Source organism: Tamandua tetradactyla, chromosome 18 (assembly GCF_023851605.1).
Source record: "Tamandua tetradactyla isolate mTamTet1 chromosome 18, mTamTet1.pri, whole genome shotgun sequence".
NCBI classification, from domain to species: domain Eukaryota; kingdom Metazoa; phylum Chordata; class Mammalia; order Pilosa; family Myrmecophagidae; genus Tamandua; species Tamandua tetradactyla.
This window is the reverse complement of record NC_135344.1, coordinates 6,370,051-6,386,368: the sequence shown is the minus strand read 5'-3', so window position 1 is coordinate 6,386,368 and position 16,318 is coordinate 6,370,051. Positions and strand designations below refer to the sequence as shown.

At 49.6% G+C, this 16,318-nt stretch overlaps 1 long non-coding RNA gene across 1 annotated transcript in view; it reads left to right on the top strand.

The window, feature by feature from the left end:
- LOC143662499 (uncharacterized) overlaps positions 1–11,681 on the top strand; it is a 36,397-nt gene extending 24,716 nt beyond the window's left edge. The window contains exons 3-4 of the long non-coding RNA XR_013165353.1: positions 11,109–11,454; positions 11,572–11,681. This is a non-coding gene — a long non-coding RNA (uncharacterized LOC143662499). The remainder of the gene's footprint in view (positions 1–11,108; positions 11,455–11,571) is intronic.
- Positions 11,682–16,318: the final 4,637 nt, after the last annotated feature.

Below are 16,318 nucleotides of genomic sequence, written 5' to 3'. Positions count from 1 at the left end.
GGAGAGGTGACAGCCAAAAAAAAAAAAAAAAAAAATCAACCAAGAGAAGAAATTCCCTGCTTGGGCTTTTAGATGGTTAACGGCTGAGTCACAGACAGAATCAGCCTAGATTGTGTCAAGGACATTTTCTTGCCGAATAGCTTTGTTCAGTGCTTTATATTTTTATTTTGACATTGACGCGCCAACGCAGTGCCTGTGATGCCCCCTGGCCTGCCACGAGGAAAAGAGGAGCAGGCCTGTGAGCTGGGGACCTCTTGGGCATGCGTGACTTCTCAGGAGTGCCCAGCCTCGTCTGTGGAGGTCCGCATGGCTCTGTGGAAGGGTCGGATGGACCCCTACGGCTCTACCTTCCTGCACCCCTTGACCGGCCGATGAGTTCCTGTGCTCGCCCTCGGCTGCGTCAGACCTTCAGAGCTCAGTGAGCCAATGCGGAGAGCCAGGGCATGGCTGGCGTCCTAACAAGACCACAGAGGCTCCTCAGGAAGAGCCAGGCTGAGCCGTCGCAGGTGCTCCTCTGTGTCCTGTGAATTTTGGACATGATGATCTCGTAGTCTAATGTATCCAAAAACCTTAGAAATAATTATGACGTGTGATCCTTCTACCACAATGCTACCCACCCTCCACCCCAACACAGCCTCCAAACCCATCCTTTCTTCTCTGGGAGAAGCACAGTGGGGGAGACACTCCTGAGACAGCTGCCCAGCTCTTGGCATGGGCAGAATCCACGGCAACCAGCCTTCCCGTACAACTTCCCGAACACAGAGGCACTGATGGACTCATTCAAGTGTTTTGGCCTCACATTTACTTCTCCCTATTTCCTCAACATCGTGTTCCCAGCCCTGTGCCCTAGACCTGCGTGTGTGCTCGGGGCTCACGCCTCTACCCTTTGCAACGACCCCGGACTTCAGGTCCAATACTGTCACCTCACCCCCAGAGGACGCACCGAGGCTTGCGAAGTTCAGTCGAGAACCCGAGGTGGAGAACCAGAGCCGACCGGGCCTGGAGCTCAAGCTGCCACCTCAGTGCTCTCTGCTGTGCTGAGGTCCGAGCCCCTGGGAAACTCCCTGAATTGCACAACGCAGAGATGCGCGTCCACCTGACGATGCAGCGCTCCTCCTCGGAGGCCTCGCCGTGTCTCACGTTCACACGACTGAAGTCCTCGCCAGCTTTCTCCTCAATCCCAATAAGGTGGCCCTGCCTCTGACCGCACCGGCCCCAGCCGCCCGCGGTGCCTGGCGCTGCTGCTCAGTTTATGTAGGGCATTGTGGTTTGAAAGTTTCACGTTACCTAAATCAAATCTGGGCGACAGTGTCTCCGTCGTGCCAGAGAAGACAAGTGAGGGTGTGTAGAAGGCGGGTCCTAAACCATGGACTGGGATCCAGGACGGGCCATCTGGAAGCACTGGGGCTTCAGCCTGCCTCACTGAAGGCATAATACCCAGTGACTGGTTTGGGTGCTTGAAATGTGGCAAAGGAGAGACACTTCGCAACGTTCTGCCATCAAGCACAATGGAGCCGGCACCTATGTCCATGCGTTCAGGAGGTGCTGACGGAGGTCTGCTGTGGGGCGGGCGGTGGGACTGACCACGGCATCATGGAAGACTGAACCCTCCTCTCACGTTGCTTCTGTTCTAGAAGAGGTAAGGAGCAAATGAAGTGAACTATTAGTAAACGTGGTGGTGCCGAGGTGTCGTTGTAGCAAGGATGGTCAAGGAAACCGAGCCTGAGAAGGTGAGAAGGTGAGAAGGTGATGGGTGCCATGGGCCCTGACGAGAAGAAGAGCCAGCCACGGAGCATCGGAGGTGGGCTTCTTGGCAGAGGAGAGAGCAGGGCAGCTCCGTCTCCCAGGAGGAGCAGGAGGTTGTTGTCCCTGGGAAGAGCATGGAGGCGGAGTTCCAGGAGGTGAGATGGGGGCAGCAGATGGGGCCACGGCATGGACGACCCAGGTGCGCTGGGTTTGTGGCGTGTGTGGGACAGTCAGCCGTGGGAAGGAGCGATAACGGCCTCTGCACGGCCTCTGCACGGCCCCTGCAGCTGCTGCACAGAGAATGCACGACAGGTCACAAGTGCACAGCCGGGCCCTTTTCAGGAGGAGATCCACTAGCCCAGGAGGGATGAGGGGCCAGGGTAGGGGCAACAGATATGACCAGATCCTGTCTTGTGAGTGTATGGCTGGCAGTCGACTTAAATTCTTTGTCTCGCAAGTTCAACATCAGGGCGCACCCAGGAGCGGTTGCTATGGACTGCTTTATTTTCCTGTGGATGAGCCTACTTTCCTGTTTCTTTGTGGGTCTCATAATATTTTGTCGAAAAGTAGGTATTTTATGTAATAAAATGCGACAACTCTGGAAGTATGATCCCTCCCCCAGGTTTTGTTGCTGCTGCTGAGTTGTGGCTGTCTGTCGGTTTAATTGCATTCTTGGAGCAAGCCTGTAAAATCAGCACTCCCTGTCATGTGTGGCCACTGATCAGTTGGCTTAGTGGTCAGCAGAAGGTTGCTCAGAGATGTCCTTGAACGCCTGGAACGGATATGCCTCCCAGGAGCTCTTTGCCGAGGTGGCCCCACGTGTGTTGGGGCAGGTCTTTAGTGGGGGTGGGGGGTGTTGTTTTGAGCCGGCCTTGGCCTTCTTGCATGCATGAAGGCCATGCAAGATCTTCTTGCAATGATCTTCTTGCAAGCATCCTTCCTGCTTGCATGGCCCTCAACGTCAGCTCACGATGAGCAGGTGGGGCCCTCTCAGGTCCTTCCTGGGCATGTGGCTGGGGGGAGGTGGGGTGTGCAACCTTCCAACTCCCCCAAGCATAGGCCAGGGCTTTGCAAAGCCTATATCTTGTTCCTCAAATCTTTCTTTTCAATCCCTGGCCAGTTTCCTTCTTCCCAACAGTACTGCAGCCTTAGGTAGCCAGTGATGTCCAGAGAAAATCCCAGCTGATTGCTTTGGACAAATGCCCTGGAGGAAGAGCCTGCCCCACATTGTGAGCTGAGCCAGGGCAGGTAAGTGGGAGGCCCTGTGAACTGGGCTTCTCCTGGACGCTGCAGGATTTGTCCACTAGTGGGGGTGCCATGTGGGGGGGGGAGCTTTGTGCGGAGCTGCCCACCCCCCTCAGGGCTGAGCCCGCGGCTGGGAGGGGCCGGGTTTTGAGGCCACACACAACTGAGAAGACAGCGAGGGAAGGGTCTGAGTGAAAACCCCACAACCCTGATGCAGCTACCGAGGGTCTGTGATTTTTCCCTGGTTTTCAGATTGTCATAGAAGCCTTTGGTTGATTTATAGAATTCTCCAGTGGCTATTTTGATCATGTTCCCAGCATTTCCTTTGATTTTATGGAGGAGGGGATTTACGGAGGTTCTCCCTTTTTTGTTCCTCAAGTCCTGCCTCCAGGATGTGACTTGTTGTTGGTGTTGTTTATTTTTATTGTGGTGACTAATATGCAGCACAGGATTTCCCATTTAACCACTTCCAAGTACACAATTCTGCGTATTAATTGCAGGCACAATGCTCTGCTACCATCACCGCCATCTAGTACCAAAACTTCTCATCACCCCGAACTGAAACCTTTCCCCAACAAGCAATAACTCCGTAACCCCCACGCCCCACCCTGCCCTGCTCACCTACCTCTGCCCCTATGAATTTCCATGTTCTGGATGCTTCCTTTACGTGACTTGCTACAATATTCCTCCTTTTGTGTCTGGCATCGCTCACTCAACATGATGTCTTCAGAATTCATCCGTGTTGTAACACGCATCAGAACTTCACTCCTCTTTACAGCTGAATAAAATGCCATTGTAGGGAGTACTCCTAGCACAATTATCTACTGATGGGCACTGGGGTTATGCCCACCTTTTGGCTACTGTGAATATGCTGCTATGAACAAGGGTGTACAAACTCCTATAAAAGTTCCTGCTCTCAGTTCTTTGACACTGGAATTGTTAGATCGGTGATTTGATTTTGAAGAGGTCTTTGAAGCAGACTCAATATTATTTGCCCATAGAGCTGGATGTGAGGACAGAGAGAGAGTGAGAGAGAGAGAGAAGGATTCAGGGATAATTTCCAAATTTGGGGCCTGAGAAATTAGAAAGAAAAAAAAAGGAGCTGCTATTTACTGAGATGGCTGAGAAATGGGGGAGAAACAGATTTATTAGGGAAACTGAGAAATATATAAGTCTGAACTAGAGACATGGAAGATATCGATCTGTAGATGATATTTAGAGCAGGGAACCTGAGTAAGACCAGCTAAGGTGAGGGTATCAGCACAGAGGCCCCAAAACTAACTTCTGGGACACTCCTATGTCCAAGAATTAAGACTGTCTGGCAGAGAGAATGAAGAAGGAGTCAGGTAGGGGAGCATCCGGGAGGGTGTGGCATCCTGGAAGTCAAGTGGAGAGACTGTGACAAAGAGAAGTGACAGACCACGTGACAGCCATGGACAGGCCGAGCAAGAGGAGGTTCAAGACCAGCCATTGGATTTGGCAACGTGGAGGCCCTCAGCTGGCTTGCAAAGGACCTTTCCATGCAATGGATTCAGAGCAAAGTGGAGGAGCGGGAGAGGAGAGCGAGTGCAGACTCCTCAAGGAGTGTTTCTGTGAAGGGAGAGAGGGATGGAGTGACATCGGCAGGGCGGGGTGGAGGAGGTGGTCCACGCTGACCCTGGGCTCCACGGCCGAGGCTGGGCTTCAGGGTGCGGCTCAGGAAGCCTCAAGGAACCACGTGGGACTCCGTCTTTTGCTTAGTGGATCAGAAAGCAGCTGTCCCTGTGCATAAGAAGAGAGCACAGCCTGCCACACCACCCACACGGAGAAGCACCTGCACAGGGCCAGGCTGCGGAGCTGAAGAGGGGGTGGGCAATCCGAGGAATAAACACAGCCCATGGCGGTCGTTTAGTAAGAGGAAGGGACAGTCCCTCCGCAGGAACCACCTCTAAGGAAACCGGGCGTGGTCCCCAGGTGAGTTGTGTGGTTTGAGTCCGAGCACTGCAAAGACAGGCACACGTGCTGTGACAGGAGAGCCTCCGATCGAGGGCAGAGGCCCCGCCCCGCCTGGAGAGAGCCCCGGAGCAGGAGGCATCACGAGGGGAGAAGGGTCCGGGCTGAACCAGGAGGGACACTGCTCTCGATGAGGCTCAGCTCCCCGCTGAAGGGAGAGTTGGTTGGTGTGTGTATTTTATGTGCACTCACTGATTTATCTCTTTATCTATACTGATCGGCCCATTCCTTCGTGAAAAGGAACCCCTGGCTCCTTCTCTAGCATTGTGCACACTTGCGATCACACTCATAAATAATAGCGTAAAGATCGTCCGCATGGGAGATACTCAACCGCTCTCACTGAATCCTGAGGTCATCCTCAGAATGCGTCACATCCCACACCCCTCCAAGGGTCGCTGAGGTGGCGTCCAGCACCGACGGCCACGCCTCACCCAGTTCCGGCTCTGAAATTGTGTGAACTGAGACAATGGCGACCCCCGGGGCTGCCGTCCCAGCTCAGTGTATTTCCATCTGGATGTGACATATGCTGGAACACTTCGCGGCTCCTCCTTGAATCCATCTTCCTGAAAAGCCATTCGCCGTGGCTTATGCAATTCAGCATTCCCACAATGCCTCAGATATAACGAACCTTTAAATATTTCTTACTTTGGATGTTTTTAGGGATATTTGCATTTCTCTCACCTCCTGAAAATGGCGTATCTCTAGCCTTGCTGCAAAGTTTCAGATCGTTTTTCCTCCCACCTCCCATAAATAGAGAAAATTGAAGTTCTTATACACACGAGCCCTGGCAACACTGATACACTGCCTCCCCCCAGCTAACTCCCCTAGCACACCTCATTTACTGCCCAATCAAACCCGGGGTCTGCAGCAGTTATGCAGGCAGACCTTACCCTGGAGTCTAGCATTCCCCTCCTACAAAATATATAGTTAGTCTTAATAAATAAATGACTTGGACCATGCATTATATATCACTCAAATCCACGAGGACACAAATTATGTATAATACATCGGCTGTGTAATTTATTTATTAAGCAAAACGTGAATTTTCCATGCTTGTATTTGGAAGCCCAGTTTGTCACACACAGCTAAATGATGTATTCTTATTAGTCCCACTCAATTACCAAGTCACCCCTCTGTGCACTGTGCATTTGTTAATGATAGTGCCGCAACGCTGCGTCTACAATACCTGTGATTTTAGTGATTCATAACCACTCACTAAAACTGTGAAAATGATAAATTGACTGCTGTTGATTAAATGCCGCCAACAGTATGTTTCATATGTGTTTGTCGCAGTTAGAAGTTAAAGAAACAGCATTGCTCAAAATCATTTAAATATCTAATTAAGCCTAGGCCTCACTAAATATAAAGAACTCCTGGGAATACAAGAATGAGAAAATAAAAGAAAGCTCGGTGGGAGGACACTGGGGAAGCCCAGCCGTCCCTGACCTTTGCTGATGCAGCCCCCGCCTCGTTGACTATAAAGAAATGGAGATAACAATTTGGAAGGGACATTACCCCCCATTTAAAAGGGCATGGCAGTCAGCCCTTCCCACTGGCCAGCACAGCTCTCGGGGCTATCTGACGACCTTCTCTCGACCTTGAGATGAGTCCAGGACACTAGTGGGTTGCAAAAACATCTGAGGAAGCTCCTGGTGCTGGCCCTTGAAATTGGAGATGTAGCGGCAAGGAGAGGGGAGAGAATATTCTCTTGCAGTTGCAAACAGCATCCCTTGGCTTCCACCGCAGGGGAAAGGGTTTTCTTATGCTTCCACATGACAAATGGTAGCAGAAAGGAAAATATCATTTCAAACAAAGATTAATTATCTTTATGGCTTCAGCTAATTTTTTTCTTCCCTGAGATTAATCTGTATAGAGGCCTTATAGCTAATATTCAAAGAAGGATGGAGCAAGGCCAACACAGAGGGCGCATGTGAGCCGGCACCCCAGCTCCTGGCTCAGAGTGCAGGGGTGAGAAGAGGAGACATGAAGCAGACCCCAGGTGGGACTTGGAAACCTTATTAAGATGAGCCAGGAGGTGTTTATTCCCTTCCTTTTAAGCAGGAGGTGCATGCTTTCTTCTGGAAATCAGTCTCCCTAATTAGATCCTGTCTCCAGAAAGTTTGGGGCAGTGAGAAATAACAAAGAAAGGACACTATCTTCATTTTCAGACTTCGTGCGTTTTTTTTTTTATTGGGGCTGAATTTTTTTTTGGTTTGTTCTATTTTCCTTTTATAAAGATAGGCCTTTCAGGAATGTCCTTACAGTGGTTTGGACTCAAGATGTTTTAAAACTAAAGTGAAAAATTGATTATTAACAGGTACACATCTATAATTGACCATAGAGAAAGATCTGTGTTTTATATTGCTTTTGTAAAAGCCAACCTCAGCCTTAAAACTTACAACTCAACAGAGGGCAAATAAGACAGGGACTGTGCTTTTAGGTCAAGGCCAAGGTCGTTTTCAACTTCTAGAACAGAAGCCAAACCCTAACACACACATAGCAATTTAGGCAAACTTATTCTTGAGAGACAGGATTATTTCCCTTTTATCAAAAACCCCTTGGTATACATTTAATGGTGTTTAAAAATTTTATTCTCACATCTGAAAGCAATTCCACAGTGTTCTGGCATGTAGGATCTCAAGAATCTGTTTGAACATGCATTGGCCACTAGATCCTTAAATAAAACGTCTCCCATTGAAGTCACAGAGATTCATTTCCCTGTTGAGGGCATCTGTTTTGTTTTGCTTGTTTTTTACTTCTCTGATCACAAAGTAGCATTATGAATTTGTCATCTGAGGAAAGAAGTAGCCGACTATACTAATACATCTGATGATTGTATTCATTTCCTAGATGCTAAGTCAAATACCTTACAATGAGTTGGTTTCCACCAGTGGGGAGTTCTTGGCTCACTGTTTTGAGGCTAAGTGAAGACCCACTCAATGCATCAGCCAGACAATGTTTTCTCCCAAAAGTCTGTGGCCTTCTGGGGCTCAGGGATCTTTGGGGTTCATTGGCTGCTTGTCACATAACAAAGCATCTGGAAGCATCTTCTTTCTCTTTTGGGTTCTGTTGCCTTCCAGATTCTTGCTTCCTTTGGCTTCTCTCTCCATGACCTTATTTCATCCTGCTCATAAAGAACTCCAGTAATCTAGATTAAAGCCCTAATCTATTCAGTTGGCTACAACTTAACTAAAAATCACATCTTCGAAGGCTCCTATTCACAAAGAAATGGATCAAGATGAAGAACATGCTTTTCTGGGGCACATGACCCCAAGCCACCACATTCTGACTTCTAGATCCCAAGAAGCCATGTGCTTCCCACATGCAAAATACACTCCTTCTATCACATCATCTCAAAAACCTTAAGTGGCTTCAGAACAATGCTGAGTACAAAGTCTCATCAAAATCAGTCATGGACATGGCCCATCCTGAGACAAAATTCCTCTCCGACCTGTGAAACCTAGAGAGCAAGTCATCAGCTTCCAACATACAATGGAAAAGCAGACAGAGGATGGGCATTCCCATGCCAGAGGGAGAAAGTGGAAGGAAAACGGGGTCACATCCCAAACAGGCCCAAAACCCAACCAGGCACACTTCATCTGTGGCTTGGTTCTCTGTCCTCCAGGTCTGATGGAGCAGCAGCCCCACACTTGCAAAGCACTGGTGCAGAGGCCATGCTCTCCCCAAAGCCAAGGTGAAGGCTCCACCCTCCCCGAGCACAGGGATGGCACCAGGCTCTCCCTGAACATCAGGGTGTGGATCCCCCCACAAAAGTCCAGACCTTTGTTTCCATGGTTCTGACTTGAAGTTCTTCTTCCTTCATCTTGTTCCTTCTCTGTCCCTTTCAGGTAGTGCTTCTATTCATAAAAATTCCCTAAAAGGCTTATTTTCTTTGCATGCAGTTCCAGAGGGTTCAAACCATCAGACAAAAAATTTTTTTCACAGATCCTTCCCGCAGAACTCTATATTCCGTCTTGACTTCTGCTGAAATGGCTAACTGGGTCCATGTTCAGCCACATCCTTTTTAGCAAAAGGTTGCTCGATTAAATCCTCAGATGGAGCCCTGTCCTTTGGGAACTCACTTCCCAAAGCTCGAGGACATCCCGGACAGAGCCGTTTCCAGCCCTAGTCTCAGAGCACACAATCCGGATAGGCTGAGGATTTCCAAAGTCATCAGTTACTGGTTCCCTGGTGTGTTAAGTGTTTAATTCCCAGAGTAACCCTTTCCTCTTGCATTTTGCCAAAAGCTACAAGGAGAACCAGATGCATCTGCCACACTCAGCTAAATAATGTCCAAGTCCATGACTTGCAAGTTTTGCCTTCCAGCTGACACTGAAACACAATTTCTCCAAGTTTTCTGTCACTTTAAAACAAGAATCACCTTTCCTCCAGTTTCTAATAACACCTCTTTGGTTTCCTTCTACAACCTCACTGGAGAGATCTTCAATATCCGTATTTCTACTCACAGTGTTTTCCAGGCAATCCAGGCTTTTTCCACGGAGTGCTAACAGATTTAGGTATTTGTAATAGCAGCACTCCACTTTCTAGTACCCAAAACTGTCTTCTTTTCCTGTCCATTAAACCAAAGACTACACAATGAATAATTGGCTTCAACAAGGGGAAAGTATTGGCTCACACTATGAGGCTAGGAGAAGTCCAAAATGGACACATCAGCAAAACAGGGCTTCTCCCTGAAGACTGTGGCATTCTAGGGCTGGCTGTGACGATCCCCGGTGCTTGGCTTTCACAGTGCAGCAATGCACATGGCAGCATCTTCTCCTTTATCTTCCTGGTTCCGTTGACTTCCAGCTTCATGCTTCCCGTGGCTTTTTTCCTCTATGTCTGTATCACATTCTGCTTATGAAGGACTCGAGCAATCTGGGTTAAAACCCAAACTGCTGCAATTGGCCACACCTTAACTAAAATCACATCTTTAAAAGGTCATATTTTTGAAAGACTTACACCCACAGAAATGGAGTAAGACCAAGAACATGTTTAGGGGTGCATATCTCCAAGCCACTACAGGGATGGTAGAAAAAAGTCCAGATTCAAGCTCTTCTGCAAAGGGACATTCCTTCTAAGTCTCACTGCAGGGTGGAGTAGAAAGATCCAATGTCCTCACTTTTCTTCCTAATTAACTGCATGACTTTGGGCAAGTAACACAGTCTCTGGACCTTGGATTCCACATTTCTAAAATCACAAAATTGGGCTAGACGACAATCTCTATTTTCAGCCTTTATCTAAGCTTTCACCCACCTTCCTTAGTACTGGCAAGAGATGCTTTCCAGACTACTGGTTCGCACATGGCCCAGCATAATGATCAATTTGATATGTCACCTTGGCTGGGTTACAGCATCCACGTGTTTGGTCAACCACTGGCCTGGGCGTTGCTGTGGAGGGATTGTGTAGACATGATCTGCTTCAAAACTGGCATTAACACTATCAGTGGCTTTCATAAAAGGAGGTGACCCCCAGCCATGAAGGGGGCTGCATCAAGCAGCTGATGGCTTTAAGAGCAAAGAACTGTAGCTTGCAGAAGGCGAAATTCAGAAGGCGAAATTTTGCCTGACAGCTTTATCATCAACTTTGACTGTTATCTCCAACCTCCACGCCTTCCTAAGAAATTCACACCCAAGATAGCAACATGACTTAATGCAATTTCCGGCCTCTGACCTGCCCTATGGAATTTGTACTTACCAGCCCCACAATATACATATTTCTTACAATTGCACGCATTCATTATAAATATACATGTTTCCTGTTGCATCTGCCTCTCTGGAGTGCTCTGACTGATACACCCAGCATGGTGAGCTAATGTCCTGGAACGGGTCCAGCCACCAGCACACACAGACTGTCACATGTGCTAGGACACACTTAGATGGCGTCCCACCTAAGAATCACTCCAGATGCTCTGAACTCCAAGTGACAGACTCTCCATCCACCAAAACACATGTGTAGCTCATGACTCTCTAGGGCCCAGTCTCCATTCCCTCGTATGGGTCCAGTCCCAGACACTTTGCAGTCTGAGAAGCTTGTTCATTTTGCAGGTCTCTGTAGCAAATGTCCTTGGAAAGGGTGCCGTCCTCAGAGACATATCTTTGACTGTCATCTCCCTCCACCTTCAGGAGCATAATGACGTCAGATCAACAAACAGACACACCTGAAGCCCATTGAGGACCTTGTCAGGAAAGGATGTGAAAAGTAGAAAGGGGCACAGCCTCTTCTCTCAGCCCTTTTAGGCCAAGCCATCCAGGCATTTCCTCGGAGACATATCCTCCTTCATCCATTATGTGATGGGCCAGTTTCCTTCACAGGCCTCCTGCTTTCTTCACCAAACTTGTAAAAAACTTTTAAATATAAACTTGCTTAAGAAAAAAACCCAAAAACCCTGAATTCTGTTAATTGAAAGCCCTGAAAGCATGAAGTAATGACATACAAGAGAAAAGCTGTCATTTTCCACAAATAAAGTTGGTAAGTAGAACCCTCGTGAGACAATTTATACAGTGATATGTAAATGGTAAAAATTCTTAAAAGATTATTCAGCTGCAAAGAGTAAACCTGTGAAAAAAATTCCCTTTTTACCACCAGCTCAAGCTATACAATTAGAAGGTGTCTGTGTTTTCCTACCAGCTGTGCAGATAAACAAATAAAAAGATATCAAGCTCTTAGAATTACCAGTTGATGTTCTAATAAAACACTCTTTGGAACAATCACTTCCTTAGTCCTGCATGGAAGTCTTCATATACAAACTTCAGGATAAGCCTTTGCTCGAGGCCTCCAGTTTCAAAAGGTAAGTGGGGTGGGGGTGGGGGGGAATGTTGCATTACTTCACAGGGCCTAGGGTGGGATTTCCTTCCTGAGGACCCTGGGCAGGCCGTCTGAAGGGTCTTGATGCAGGCTCCGAAGGTTCCCAGGAGTGCTGACCGCAATGCTCAGTTCTCGGTCCCAGTGGCCCGCGGCCCCTCTTCTCCCCCCAGGACCAACTTCCTGCAGGCCAAGGAGAGCCAAGGTCACCTGTAGGGAAATCCGATACATGTGAAGACTCTCAAAGACCTCCTGGTCAAAACCCCTTTTTTGCACCTCCCTACTTCACTCAGACACTAAGGAGGCTTTTGCTATTATTCTCAAATGTCTTCTTAAAAGTACAGATATTTCCCTAGCAACCAGACCTCGGTGCCTGGAGGAAGAGAAGTTTGGAGAGTGTGAGAGCAGAAGTGCTAGGGGAATGCAGGGCACCTAACCAGTAGGCTCCCCCCACGGAGGGGCCAAGAGAGATTTACTCAATCCAAAATACTTCTGAAGATATATTTTGACTTACAGCCTATGAAGAAGGCATAGCAGTGGTGCCATTTTTAGAGTTTTGCTGTTTTTTAAAGCAAAAGTCTAAAAGGAAAATAACAAAGTAGAGAATAATTAATCCAATTACAGAGGCAGAGATAACACCAGATCCCAGGAGTTCTGATTAAAAGGCCAATGTTTTCTTGCTTTTTTTTTTTTTTTAATAACAGGTAAAGATCCTGCAGCCTTATAATTGCCTGTGTACCCAGGTAACTTTATAATTGACTAACAATGTGATCTCTCCAATTCTCTCCAGCACTTTGTTTATGTAACGTGCCTGATACACAGTGTTCATATTAAGGGAATGTTCAATGAACACCAAAGCTAGACTGACAAGGTCAACCAAGGTCAAAATCAAAGCTAGATTGAAAAGGTCAAGAAAGGAAAAGACCTGGAAAAGTCTTTCAATGATGTCAGTTGAGCCAGGTGGGAGGGGCAGGAGGTGGGACACCAGTGAAGCTGGTCTTTTTGATTTTTCTCTTGATTGCTGGAAAAAAGCAACACACCATCATGCATCATAAACAGACACATGGAAGAAAGGAAGACGGCAGCATTCAGAAGGAACCCTTCTGCGTGTGTGCCAGTTTATGCCGTAAAAAGACCGTTCACTTGGTGGTGAGACCATTTCTGACTAACTGGCTTTTCCCAGGACACTGGGCCCACCTCGAGCTATGGCAGCAACATTTCCCAGAAGATGCAGCATGGACTGATAAATACAGTGGGGTCCAAAAAATTAAAGGGAAGTGGGTAAGACATCTAAGTTACAGGATAATTACAAATAAAGCATGTACATCTTTACCTCATGAGGATTTACAATACCACATATAGTTGGCCATATGGGAAATAATAAAAATACTGATAATTACTATAAAAAGAAAGAAAATTCAAGAACTAAAAGAAGAAAATATGCAAAGAGAAAGAAGAAAGAAGGGTGCAAAAGACATGGAAGAAGAAATTGAGAAAGAGAAGATAAGGAAGTGTTTTATAAAAGTTGTTCTTGCAACCATCAGCAGGGCGGGGTAGAGTTTCTTGGGGAGAGTAGGACAGAGAGCAAGGAAAGTATAATTCTGAGTCTGGGAATGACAGGACAACCTCAGGTACAACACGTACAGGGGGAAATTTGGGGAAATGAGCTGCAGTGTCAGCAAGAAGCTTGGCAGTGAAGCGTTCCCGTGGAAACCATCACACAGCACACCTCATGTCCAGAGCCCAAGGACATCCGTCCCGCGTGAAAACAGTGGGAGAAGCAGCCCGAGGTACAAAATCACAAATTTAATGAGGGTGATTTTGAAAGTGCACTTAGAATTGGAAGAGCCCGTAAACGTATCGAGGCCCTTTCAGACCGGCAGTGAAGGAAGGGAGCCAAATCTCGGGTCTCCAGGCCCAAAGAGAGGGCGCCGTGGCCTGGATGTCAGCAAGTCGAGTCTGAAGGCTTTGATGGTCACTGTCCAGACGTCTCCACTAGCACAGCGGACGCCAAGAAGAGATCAGAGCGTTAAAACCCAGTCAGAGGATCAAAGACAGGAAGTAAGGATGGCGAAAGAAGGGGCAATCATGCTCCACCTGCCTGGGAAAAGACTGGAATGCAAAGGGGATGATGGCATGCAGCTGGTAGGGAAGGTTGTAAATAATCCTATGGAAAGAGAATTGACAGGAGCATTTTCTTTTTCTTTTTGAGGGGTGAGGAGAAGCATAAAGAGCTAATAAAGTGCTGGAAATGGATGAAAAGAGACTTGTAGGATGGGGAGACACTGGACTTCTGAAGCTGTCGAGACTAAAGGTAGCATCTGTGGAAAAGTAGAAAATTTGTGATGGGATAAAGTGGGAAGCACGAAAGGTACTGGAAGCTTCTTCAAACAAGTTAGCACAGCCCATGAGCTTGAAGCACAGCTGCAGTGAAGATCTGGGTTTTCAGTCCTCACTGCTTTCCGACAAGACTGACGCGCTGCTGCCTGAGTGACCCCACAGGCTGGCTGACCCCTCCAGGGCTCACCTACGCCTGTACAGAAGATGGCAGAGTCACAAAGGAGGCTCCTGGGGTGAGCGGACATTGCTGTGTGGGTATCTCACGACCCCTCCATCCACAGACACGTGAAGGCAAAAGAGAATCACATAGCTACGAGAAAAGAGAAACTCTGAGCAACAATGACTCTGCTCGGTCTCCGGTCAGCAGCCCTGGCTCCTGTTACCCAGAAAATGCTGGCAGCCAGGAAGAAAGTCCTTGCTGCCCCAGACAGCTGCAAAATGTCAAATCCTTTGGGGAAGGAGCCCCTGCAATGGGTCCCTGCCTGCCGCCTGGAGCACAGCTCAGCCATCTCTCCCCAGCCTAGGCTCCAGGCCGACGTCCTGTACCGCGTCCATCTCGAGATCCTCGGGTGGTGTTCACAGCACCTTTCCCGTGAGGAAGGAGAAGTGAAGCTTGCACTACTTCCCGGAGAGGTGGGAGAAGACGCGTGGTGGCGAAAAGAGTCCTTGTTGGCACGGCCACAGTGAAGGACGGTGACGCCCCCGGAGCTCTCCAGCGAGGGCGTGGCGAGGTCCCAAGCACTGGCATCAGCGGCGAGAATCGGAAAGCTCAGGTAAGGAGAAGCGGGCCACGCGTGGGCTTCCTGCCAAGCTTCAAGGAAGAGCCACGCAGAGGGTAAGTGCCAGGCCCAGTAAGGGCACGGGGAGGGACGATGGCAGGGACCAGACAGTGCAGCACAGCCAGTCTGCGGGCACAGAGAGATGCCCACCCTCCTTCAACGCCCCTCAAGCAGCGGCCCCACCGAGGCGCGTTCACCTGCTGCGCTCACCTGCGGGGAGGCCACACTCCACGAACGGCGTGCAGTGTGCCAGCCGGTGAGTCCCGTGCCCGTGTGGATGGGCCTGAGTACACAGCATGCTGCCACACCTGCCACCGCTGACCGTCCAGGAGGCTGAAAACCAGGTGGACGGGCTGGGAGGGAAGGGCATGAAGGCGGCCGGCCAGCTGCCGACCTGAAACCCAAGGCCAGGTGGCAATGGACGAGCCACGGGCTAGCCTTGCACCTCCCCTGAGACCCATTCGGTGGGGGCATCTGCGGATGAGTTAGTTGCCTAACAAATCTGCTGCATTTTCCTGGGAACGCCGCTGGACTTAACCTGCTGCAAGGCCAGGCGTGGCCCAGCAGCGGAAGGCAAAGCCCTGGTGACGCCCCCATGCCCAGCTAGTCCCAACACTCCCAGGGGGTGGGAAGCTGTGCTGGCAAAGCAGCTGCCGGCGCTCCTGGCCCACCACGGGCTGGTGGCAGAGCCCCGGCTGCAACCGGCATGTCACTCCCACTGTAGCAACCAGTAGAGAAGAGGACAGCCGGATGGACGCTGGCGCTTACGCAGCATTTGCTGAGGGCTCCAACCTGCGGGAGCTCATCTAACGTAACCGCCAGGGGCGGGGAGCACAGTCCTCATTACAAGTGGGAACAAGCTGCACAGAAGTATTTTCAAAAATAATAAGCCAGAGCCGGATATTCGCCCAGGCCTGCTGCCCTCACAGCCCCACTTCTAATCACAACTTTATCCTGTCTCACATTAGTGATTTGTCTATCAACAGGAAGTAGATGCGAAGTCATCCGAGAAAGCCCTTGGCGCAGGGAGCGGTGCACCCGGCCTCTCTCCCCACCTTGTCCTCCAGGTCCAGCTGCCGGCACTTTGGGGGAGGAGAGTGAAAGACCAGCCTAGAGCCACAAACGTGGGTGGTGGCTCCGGCCCGTGCAGGGAGCTGCAGCGGACGGGGTGGGCCCAGCGAGCAGCTGGCGGAGGGGGGCTCCTCCCGGGGCTGGGGGGCCGCCCCCGCCTCCCGCTGACCAGGCGCGGATGGTCCTTCTCACCCCTGGTCACCGGTGGCGGGTGCGGTGGGGCGTGTGCAGGGGGGTGCGGCGGGCCTTGGCTCCCAGCCCTGCTGGCCCGCGCGCTTCCTGCCTCCCGGCGTGAAACGGGCTTGCCAGCGTGTGCACCCCACGCTTGGGCGATGGCAGAG